Genomic DNA, 11489 nt, shown 5'->3' on the forward strand with positions numbered 1-11489 from the left:
TTTGGGAGGTTTTAATTCATAGCAAGCAAATACACTGCTCATTCTGAGAAAGATGTCGCGCGAGTCCCAACACTCAGTCGATTTGCTCTTTGCTTTATTTGTTTTCATCTCGGTTTCTCAGGCAAGTGAAGGTATGTCGATACGGTTTTCCTTTATATAGTCATAAAATAGCTGAAAGGGAATTACTGACGTGAAATATCTATTTTATACTGATGACATGGTGGGTCAGAAGTAAAATAAAGAGGAAGAGAAAGGAGGGAGGGGCACACTTAGAAGAAATAGAACAATTTACCGTGCGTATTTAGAGTGTGTATCATAATTCTTGAACAACTGCAAATAAGAATATCTAGTATTTCAATGCGTCTTTATTTATTTCGTAACAGCTCTTGGTTTCAAGGCCGGAAAGGAAAACATCACTACTACCACACCAGGTCTGTTCGCATGCAAGAAGATCTCCTTTCAGTATCATTTCTATGGTGGACAGCAGGTAAAGGTCTTTACCTCAGTTGGCCATATGGAGAGGAGCCAAAATCCTCGTAATGGTGGCGCGATCTGGGTTGACGATGTTACTGAAAGTGGATTCACAGCTTGTGTTGTGGAGTTTGGAGACAGCTCAAACGGTACTAAGGAAGTGGACTGGATTGCTGTTCAGACCGCACCGTCTGGATCGCAAATAGGCACCAAATCGCTGAGCTCTTGGACAACTGGGAGGGAATGTCAGAGGATCGATTTTCAACAGGTTGGATTGTGTTAATCAGCGATTCATAGGCTCTAAAGGAATCGTAGCGAGTAATATAAGGATATCAAATGTCTGAGCTAGAACAAGAGTCCTGTCCTTGCCAAAGCATGCTTTCGAAAACAAGGATACTTGACCTTCCATTAAACTCGCAGTATGCAATGTTCGATAATCTTATACAACCTGCTAAAGCTGTGAAAATCCTTACGAATTTTCTATTAAAGAGATAAGCTTTTCAACTTCTGGATCTTAAACATCTTGACGTTCCTTTTCTAACCTATGTTTACTCCATAGTCTCACAGAATCCCCTTTAATTTATGAATGTATTTACTCAATTTACAATGTCTTATTATAATTATCATTATTTTTATCATCGTTATTATTATTACTATCATCGTTTGTCGTGATGTTCCCTATAAATGTTTAAATGTGATGTTATTAGTTTCTCTTTTAGTCTGTCGGCAAGGCCTTAAAAGTGTAATGGATCCTCTTATGTTTCAGCGTTTTTCATCTCCTCCAACTATTTTCGTGACTCTCACTCATGGTGTCACCAACCGAACTCAGGATGCCATGGCCTTGTGGGTCGAGGACTTGAAAGTAGACAACTTTAAGATTTGCATGAGAGAAGCCAAGATCTTCGATGGTCCACACAAGAACCTAAAAATAGTGGGTATTTAAATATTTTTGTAAGGGCTGTCCATGGAAGATTTATTGGCAGTATACAATATTTCTCGGTAAAGAGTTTTTTTTTTCCTCTTTATCTTCTAACTATTTTTTTTAAGAGAAAAATAAATAAAGCAAACGATAAATTAATAAAGTAAATTAGAAATGAATATCCCCTATACTTACTATAAACATTGAGGCTGCCTCCTGGCTGAGACAAACTCATAATGAGTATAGTAGTTTTGTAACTAAAAACAAAGCTCAAAATTCTAAGGTTGTAAAAGAAACTCTTAAACTTCCTACTTGATTCACAGGATTGGATGGCTTTTAGTAATATCAGCGTAGACAACTTTACCCTTATCAAGAGTTTGGTATTTTCCGATACAACACTGCCTTCTCCGCAGCATAATTACGCCATTTGTAAGTCATATTTATCCAGATCGTTTTCTCATTATTGGATCTAAGAGTGTACTGCTTTACCCTAAGCACTCTGCTTAGGGTAAAGTGTCCTCGCTTTGCATCACTTTTCATCTTAATTCCTCTCCCTTAGTCTTTTTTTTTTCCTTAACAGCTATCACACACTCAGTCGCCCTGAAAAATTTTGTCCTCGAAGCAGTTCTACCGTGCATACTTGTTACCATAAGTATAGATATCATTATTTTATTAGTATTATAATCATCATTACTTTTAGTTTATTTAATTTTCTATTTTTATTTTTAATTCAGACATTAAACTTCACAGAGCCTTTCTATGCTCCCCCAGTCGTTTTGGTAACTGCAAAACGAAGTACTAAGATTAACAATTCTCTTCAGTCCGGATCCCATTGCAATGCTGTCACCACCTGGGTCGAGGTAAGTTATGTGTTCTATTATTAATGTAGCTCATCGATTAAAAGGAAAAAGATTTCCCTTCTTTTTCTTTGTATTTAGTACGCATCTAAAGTTGAAGCTCAGATTTGTGTCAAAACGTTCAATCGCGATTCCAACAATAAGGACATCATCACCGTCGACTACATGGTGACTGGAGGTGAGCAGAAAGTTTCATGGTTATCTTCATGCCAATTTCAGAAAGACTAATGTTTTTGCAAAATGAGATATTTGTCCAAATTTTTAGCCACTGCACGTCAGTCAAATTATAATTCCGTGGAGCGTGGCTATAATTCTTAACTTAAGGCTAACATCATATTTTCGGATCATTTTTTCCTTCCGACTTGATACCTAATGGTAAAGACTGATAGCTGTCAGGATGCTGATTACAAAACACAGTCAGCTACGCACAGGGCCAAGGTAAATTCATCGACATAGTTAAAATCATCTTCAAAACACTCAAGTGATACCCTGAATACAATTGTTTGAAAACTTTTTCTAAAGCAGTTACTCTATTTTAGCAATTGAAAAAAGGGAGGTAGGAGTTGCAAATAGATTTTCTATAACGGTACGGTCATTAACTCGCCTGACATTCTTTCACGTCTTTTTTTTTTTTTCCGCAGACTTGGACCCCTGTATTGACGTCGTTTGCCATTATCACTGTTTGTGCAAAGCTTTCGATCCTCATGATGCCAGATGCGTCTCTGTGGAGAGTTGTCCATCATATCAAGAACCTGTCTGCTCATCAAACGGTTCAACATACGACAATGAATGTTTTTTTCAGCAGGAAATGTGTATTCTTCGACTTAACTACACTGTACAGCACCCTGGTAGCTGTGAAGGTTAGTTGCATTGAGTAAAATACTTGCTTCCTATGACTTTCTTTATCGGAAAATCCGTCTCCAAACACCTGCAGAAAAAATAAGAGGGATAGTGTCGGTGTTATTGTCAGTGTCGGTGCTAATGGCAGCATCAGTGTTTAAAGCAGATATTGCTGCTGGTCTGTCATGGTTGTCATGCTGCTGGTTGTCATTTCGACTAGAGCGTTAGTGTCGGAAATCGTGGCCGATTTTCGTTTTGGTGTCTGTGGCGCAGAAGCAGTTTTAGCCCCAGTAGAAGTGACGCTATCAGTCTTCTTATCAACGCTTTCTGTTATAGGGGCACTTTCGGAAACAATAGCCTCATCTCGTGGTTTCACTTAGTGATAGAAATGGTTGGGAGTTCGACAATAGCTTTAAATTAGACAACAGTGAATTCAGATTAAGTCAATTATTTTTAAATTTATTTTTCCTAGGATTTCCTTTTCAGAGAGGCCGTGAACACATGCCGCACATCCCATACCTTGGGTATTCCCATTGTGAAGTCATTCGCCTAAGGCCATTTGTGTTTTATCCTGACAAGGCCCTCGGAGTTCAGGTTACGGTTAATCATATTGACACTAGTGACAAATCTTATGTACATGATGCCGCAGTGTCGTGGGTTGAAAAGGTCAACTACGATAGATTCACTGCATGTGTGATGGCGGCCGGTTACAACGAAAGACACGCAAATGCTAATGTTACAGTCGGTTGGATGGTTTACCAAGGGGCACCAGTGGGTGGAGTTGCTGATGAAGTGCGGTTATCACAATGGTGGACTGGAACGACTTGTACATCTGTCAGTTTTCCCTCGGTCAGTAAAATAAACTGTCTATTTATAAATGTTCTAAAAACAAAGACAGGTTTCTCCGCAAAACCGGAGCCGTGCTCAGCCTGTAGTTACGACCTTGCATGATTCATTCATGATGAGATGAAGTCGTTTAATTGCAGTGTTTCAGAAATCGCAAATGTTTTCACACACAAATGGTACTAACTACATCAGCATCGATGGAAGCACATCATAAATCAATCGTAACGGCTACCGCTGGTAACACAAAACGTTAGAGCTAATGTGCTCTATCTTGTGACAGGGAAAATTTTCTGGGACGCCATCAGTATTTGTGACAGCTGCCCATCATCATGCTGGACTGAAACGTGACGCTGCAAGTGTTTGGATTGAAGATGTCACACAATCTTCATTCAAAGTCTGCTTAAGGGAACTTCAGAATTATGCGGGATCTCACGAAGATGTCTACGTTGTAAGAATTACACTTTCCTGTTACATGCGCTTTACATCTCTACAGAAGTGCATCTCTGTTTTTGTTTTCTTTTCGTAGTATAGTTACACTGCCAGTTTGCTTCTTTGTCTTTGTTTTTATCGAGTGGCTGTATTTTTCAAAGACAAGTTACAGGTCGATGAGGCGCACTTCAATAGATCAGCACAAAACTTACGGAAAAGAAAAAAGGAGGAAGGAGAATCATAAAAATAAAGAGACAATAACGTTTTTTTATGTATTCAGACCGTTTATTAATGACGATTTTTTTGTAATTTTCATATTTCAGAAATGGTTGGCATTCTCATCTCTCTACAAACCTCTATTCTCTGAACACAGTTCAGTTTATTTTGCTAATTCACAGTCGCCACCTGCTGGTCACAACAGAGCTTATTGCAAGGTACAGCTGAACCTAAAAGAGCTTATTCAATTCTTATACGTCAACTTTTCCCGTAAAAAATGCCTTTCCATTCTCTCCTTCAAAAACACGTTTCAGAATGGGTGTTGTTTTTGTCCTTTGGTTTGAACTGAATCGTAATGACGAACATCTTTCTTCACTAGGTCACAACATGGAATCGTTCTGCCGATAGTCGGAAAAAATAAACAAACAAACATATAAAGAAATAAACAGACCGGCAAACAAATGAAACAAGACGAAGGTCGGGGATTTTAATAAAACTAAAACATCGCTTCGATGGAATGAATTGTCTGTTCGCGCCCAGTTATTCGAAGACCGATTAGCTAAACCGAAAGATAAATTATCTTTTGGTTTTCTTTATTCATTTGTTCAAATTAAAGCTTTTGTTGTTGTTGTTTTTTTTTTATTTCTTTAAGAGTATCATGTGTTTTCCTAACCCAGCCTTGAACAACCCGGCCTTGATCAATTTGTGCTAGGTTATATGTTACGTTTGCTATCTTTGAACATGATTTAACTTAATTTTCAAGTGCATTCGATCTGCTCTTTACACAGGATGTCTCCTTTTCTCAGAAGTTCAATAACATCCCTAATGTGTTTGTCTCTGCAAATCATTCAACCAGTGGTGGTAATCTGCAACCGATACATAATGGGATAACTGCTTGGGTTGAGGTAGGGTCATATATTTTGTCTACTTCTCAATATCACCAAGTTTCTATATTATTTTCATTATGTTTTTCTATTTTTCGCCTTTTTTGCCTAGGGAAATCTGCAATCTGAGTTTTAAGCTATTGCAAAAGCTAATGATATTTTCTTCTGAGTTTGCTGTTCATTCCACTCGTTGGGTTTTGTTTATTTCGCTAAAATTTTTTTTGTCATTGTTTTTTCATGACGTTTCATCAAATGATTACTGAGCTTTAACATAAGTATTTACTTCTTCTGTATTTTATTCCTTCCAAATTTAATTGAGTTTAATTCGTTTAGCTACTGTTATCCTTTTTTTTTAGTAAGTCAATGAGACAGGATTCAGAGTTTGTCTAAAAGAGTTTTACGAGGCAAAATTTGACCCCCTTTCAGTGACATATACCGTTTTGTCAGGTGAGAATATGGTTAGACATTCAAGTGCCGAGGGATGTTTGATCGCATCAAGGGATCTGTTATCTAACATAAATTAAGTGGCTAAATTTTTGGGCCCGTTTTCCTTTCCTTTGCTCTTTTTTGTCTCTGTTTCGTTTTGTTTGTTTGTTTGCTCGTTTTTTTTTTAATTTGTTTGTCTGTTTTCTTTTTTTTCTTTGCGTTATTATTAAACATAAAAGCTCGCACTACCACTATAGGCAAACCTCTTTACGTATGTAAATTTTGTCGCTTATTCTGTCCTTTACCCAGACATATGCCAACCAGGGTGGGGTTACTTCGATGGATACTGCTACTTTACAAGCCCCGCATGCGTGCCATGGCTTGCTGCTGAGTCTAACTGCTCAGCAATGGGTTCACAGTTGGTGACTATACACAACCAAGAAGAAAATGTGTACGTTCAGCATCGACATAACGGCGAAAGAGCCTGGATTGGACTCAATGATCGCAGTGTGGAAGGATCATTTGTTTGGACAAACAAAGAAATTAGCAAATTTAGATTCTGGGCGCATCAACAACCAAATGACTGGAACAACGAGGACTGTGTACACACTCTTGGTGCGAAGCATGGTTACGTTTGGAATGATGTGCCTTGCGATAATTGTTTCAATTTTACTTGTTTTACAGGTACTTCAAGTGATGCCAGTAGATTTTTAGGTGGTAATAACCAAACCATTATTTTTTTTTTCTCTAGAGGAACCCTAAATAAAAAAAATAAATAAATAAAAAAAAAAATACCCAAAAAGGCTCAACATCGTGGATTACAAATGCTTAGACATTGTGAAAGCACCACAATTTACAATATTTTGGTTTGTATTACTGTGTTCCTGAGTATAATCAAACGTACTAAAGATTTTACCAAAAATATTTTTTGGAATGTTGTCCAATTCATACTAAGAATAGGTTTTTCCTTCCCTACAATATTTTTTTGCCTGCATCAAAATAAGAGAATGAGATTTTTTATCGCTTTTGTTTTAGACTTTGACGAGTGTAAGACAAGCACCCATAGCTGTGACGATAATGCGGCATGTAAAAATACCGTGGGTTCGTATACTTGTAGTTGTAAGTCTGGGTATTCTGGAGATGGAAAAACTTGCAATGGTAAGATGATCTGATCTTTGTGCAATACAATCCACACACCAAGAGTAATGTAACCCACATTTTTTTAAAAGACAAGGAATTTTCCATGTTTAGCCTTAGAATCTCTTTACGGTGGTCAATTCATGTTATCAAGTTAGTTGATAAACCAAATTGTTTTGAAGAGGGATTTGCTTTACAAGGATTCTTAGCTCTGAGAAAAGTCATAACTGGACACAGGTAAAATTAGGTTTTTGACATGGCCAATCGGCTGCCCACATGTAATTCGTCTCTCACGCCACTCGTTAATAAAGTCGAATTTTCCTTTTCGGTAAAGGCCAATATGGTGCACGTGTGTATGCAACAAACAAATGAAGTTATTGTCGCTTTTAGATATGGAATTTTTCTTTTTTTGCGTTCAAGTCGATATCTCTCTTATTCGTTGCACTCACTCGTGAGATATTGAGGTAAACACGGGAGGAAAATTCCATATTTTATCGTTTTGTCAGCCCTCGGAAATTTCTAAATGAATTTTATTGAGGATTTTCATACTTTCCTATTAGATATAGACGAGTGTTCTTCCAATTATTACAACTGTGACGTCAACGCCGTTTGTAATAATATCATTGGGTCCTACACATGTAAATGCAAGGCCGGGTATTTAGGAAATGGGAAAACGTGCACTGGTGAATAATCGTTATAAGCGTCTAGGAAAATGCACCCAAAAGTCATGCATTTAAAATTTCCAACCAGCATTAGGGAAACCAGTTGGCTATTTTTATGGTCGAAGAGTTCAATCAGACTTTGAGCTTCTCCAAATCCGCTTATTCTTCTCTTTTACCCGGATAATTCTCCTGCAAAAATCAATAGACAGTGCGATTTTGATACACAGTAAGTCGATTGCATTATTTTCACGGTATAATTACAGGTTCACACACTCAGGGAATGAATAATGGGGATTTACTTGCACGAGTTCACTAGGAATGGACGAGAGATTTCAATACCGCTCGAGACTTTGCCAAGTCCGGTATTGAATATTTCGAGTTCATTGTTTGTGAACGCGTACAGGTAAATGCCGATAATTCACGAGCAATGAGTGCGTTAATATTTTTATTAATTAACCTGAATACACCGAATTTATACTGTTGAAAACACGCTAAAACACATCAACTAGCCTGACTAAAAAAATTTGACATTCGCAACCATACCTCTCAAACACATATTCCCCAAGCAGTTGCTTTCTTGGTGTTTTTAGGAATTGCATCATCAATTAGAGAATCAATGTCTGCATCTGAGAAATCGTCAAACTTTAAGTCAGCCAAAGCCATGGTGTAATGACAATATTGCGTTGAATTTACACCACGGCTATTACAGTACAATAATGACGACAAGGAAGTTGTTTCATCACAACCCAGTATCACACGGCACAAATCAGCCAATCAGAAAATTGGAATTCGTACAATGTATGAAAGTTGAATAATAAATTGGATTAGTATAAACCACACAAATGAATATATAGTACTTTTCGCGCTCGCTGATTAACTAGCTCGAAGAAGAATAGCAAATCAAATCAAAATCTTAATCAGTAACTTTGTTTCGTGATTACCTTTTTATGCCTCCTTTCCCCTCTCTAGTCCCATTCATAAGAAGCTGAATAGACAAAATGGTGCGTCAAGGATTTAGTTTCCGACCATTTTTCAGTACATTGAAAGAAATAAACTTTTTTGAGGCAGCTTTGTAGTATTAACTAAAACAATTACTCACCTCAGTGCCAGTGAAGGTGGTGGTGAATCACCTCTATTCACCTTTACCTTAGTAAATAATTGTTAATTATTCTTCTGAAATTGTTAGGTTTTTTGCTTCTTTGCCTTCTGTTTCCTTGAGAATATTAATTTGATTACTTGTCTGTTTTTGTCTCTCAGATGTCGACGAGTGTACCAATGGTGCTAATAACTGCCATAGTTTTGCTTTATGTACTAACACCATTGGATCCTACACGTGTTCGTGTAACCAAGCGTCTACTGGAGACGGAAAGACTTGTAATCTGGTATCAGGTAAGATGAAGGGGCGGATTTCCTGGCCCTTTGCGCCCCAACTCGTTTTCATGTAGAGATACTGCATCAGAACAACAACAAGGAAAATGTTATATGACAAACCATGAAAAAAACTTGCAAGTCCATTTGGTCAGAGTTTTATACGGAAAAAAGCCTCATTCAGCATGTGTGGAGTTTCACTATAGCTGCAAATTCTTGTCTAGCATAGCCGCAAAGTTTCAAACCTTTCAACATTGGTTTTCCGCTCAATCCCGATCGATATAGACCTTTTGGAGCAGAAAATGCAAATTATATATGCTAAACAATGATCTTTTCTAAAAACAAGGAGAATATAGCTCTTTCAAGGGGCAGATACTTTATTCCCAAACACGACTCGAATTAAGGCTGAAAACAAAACGAACTTTCTGGCAAAATACGGCAAAAAGCCTCATTCGGCATGATCCACATAAGGAAATCTTTTATGATAACAAAACGCGTGCGCAAGTACTTCCCATTTCCCGAGGAGCTACTATGGTGAAAAATCCTTATATACCGCACGGTCGTGCATCCATAGCACGACGTGGATAGTTTCACCTTAGCAGCAAATTCTCGTGGAGTTTAGTCGCAAAGTTTCAAATCTTTCAACATTGTTTTTCCGCTCCATCCCGATCGATATAGACATTTTGGAGCAGAAAATGCAAATTATATATGTTAAAAAAGGTTCTTTTCTAAAAACAATGAGAATTTAGCTCTTTCAAGGGGCAGAATGAGCTTTGGGGTTAACGATACTTTATTCCCAAACGCGAAGCGAATTAAGGCTGAAAACAAAACGAGCTTTCTGACTTCAACTGAGACTTTACGACGTTGGTGACTCCTCTTCAGAACGGTAAATATTATTTCAAAGTATTGTTCAATAGAAGATTTTGTTTTAATATCGTAATTTTTTTTTCAAATCATGACTAAAACTCTCTTTCTGAGTAGGCTAAAAAAGTCGGTTTTAAAAGAGATCTAAACACGGGGTTGTGTGAAACCAATCAGAAAAATAGATATAGGTCTGACCTACAAATCAAATTTAGCCTTTCCTTCATTTGTGAAACAATGAACTATCTAGTAGCTTGAATTTAATTTCCTTTTTCAGAAGGTCAGCTATTTTTGACCAAACAATAAAGATTGAATGTAAGCGTAAAAAGAATTGGAATCGTTGCAGTAAAATTGTCTGATAGAATCTTTGTTTGAGCTTTGTTATGCTAAATTTGTTGGCCTGAGCGGCGAGCTGGGCTTCCCATTCCTTAATTGATTGCTCTCTGTCCTTCCTTAGAATGTCAAAACTACCAAAGTCTGACGGATGGCACCAGGCGGGTGACCTACAGGAATGATCATAATTATTGTGACATGGGACTCTCAGGCTGGCATCGTTTTCAAGGAGCAGCAGGAACTAGAATGGCCACGTCATGTCCAAGTATCAACATATGTGGTACTGATGCAACCGGTTGGTTATCTGGTGGCCATCCCTCAGTGGCAGATGGTCAGGTAAGCAGAAAGGTCTGCTTCCACTGGAGTTCAAACTGCTGTTTATGGTCAAACTACATCAAAGTGAGAAACTGTGGCCCTTTTTACGTTTACCAGATATCTGGTACACCTGGTTGTCATGCGCGTTACTGTAGCACTTCTTAATTTTCAAGGTATTCAGAAATCGATACCACAGATGTTGCATAGAAAACCAAAATCAGCGAGTTGAAGATAAACTTTATCAATTTACTCCCGACTCTACTTTGACACAAAAAAAAAAATAAATTGTTTTTAGAGATAAACGTATGTATTTTTTTTTCGGTTCGTTATCAGCGGGACTGGGGACAGGGAGAGAAGGCACGACACGGCAATCACGAAACAAAGTTTCATGTTGAAGGGAAGCAAAGCCTAAAATTGAACCATTTTGTTATGCAGCTCGTAACTTAAATATCAATGTTTGAAGGTTTTTTTTTTGTCTTTTCGGCTCAACTTCGCCTCGGAAAAATTGTTTCATACCGTGTTTTGACCCAGTAGCATAGAGGCTCAGAAAAATTGTTCTCAGCGTTTGATATCACGTAACTGGTGGGGAAGAAAGATAGAAACCTTACACACTCTTGCTTAGAAACTTGCGTGTGGCACGGTTTGTCAAAGTTGTGTGGTTTCTCAGTTATGGGGATTAAATACGAAAACGGAATAATAAAGCATGTTTGTTACAGAAAATGTTTGGTCTCAGCCAGGGCTTGGAAGTCATAAATTGATCGGTAAATATGTTTGTGCTTTTTATCTATTGTTTGCATAAACGGTTTTATATGGTCGTCCACGTTCTATTACTTTTCCCCAGTTATCATGTTTTAAATAATCCATAGTTTCATATATGGAAGATATTCATAATCTTATCAGCTCAGTAGTAGGCGAGCAAACACAG

At 37.7% G+C, this 11489-nt stretch overlaps 1 pseudogene across 1 annotated transcript; it reads left to right on the plus strand.

The window, feature by feature from the left end:
• The first annotated feature begins 387 nt into the window (after positions 1-387).
• Positions 388-10813, plus strand: LOC149051480 (uncharacterized; annotated as a pseudogene). The gene is made up of 15 exons (XR_016180850.1): positions 388-739; positions 1238-1402; positions 1714-1826; positions 2127-2250; positions 2329-2425; positions 2889-3107; positions 3560-3936; positions 4214-4381; positions 4686-4796; positions 5367-5483; positions 5819-5909; positions 6198-6572; positions 7586-7708; positions 8945-9076; positions 10374-10813. The product of XR_016180850.1 is annotated as an uncharacterized LOC149051480 (transcript).
• The last annotated feature ends 676 nt before the right edge of the window (positions 10814-11489 follow it).

This window comes from Pocillopora damicornis, chromosome 1 (genome assembly GCF_964200805.1).
Source record: "Pocillopora damicornis chromosome 1, jaPocDami1.2, whole genome shotgun sequence".
NCBI classification, from domain to species: domain Eukaryota; kingdom Metazoa; phylum Cnidaria; class Anthozoa; order Scleractinia; family Pocilloporidae; genus Pocillopora; species Pocillopora damicornis.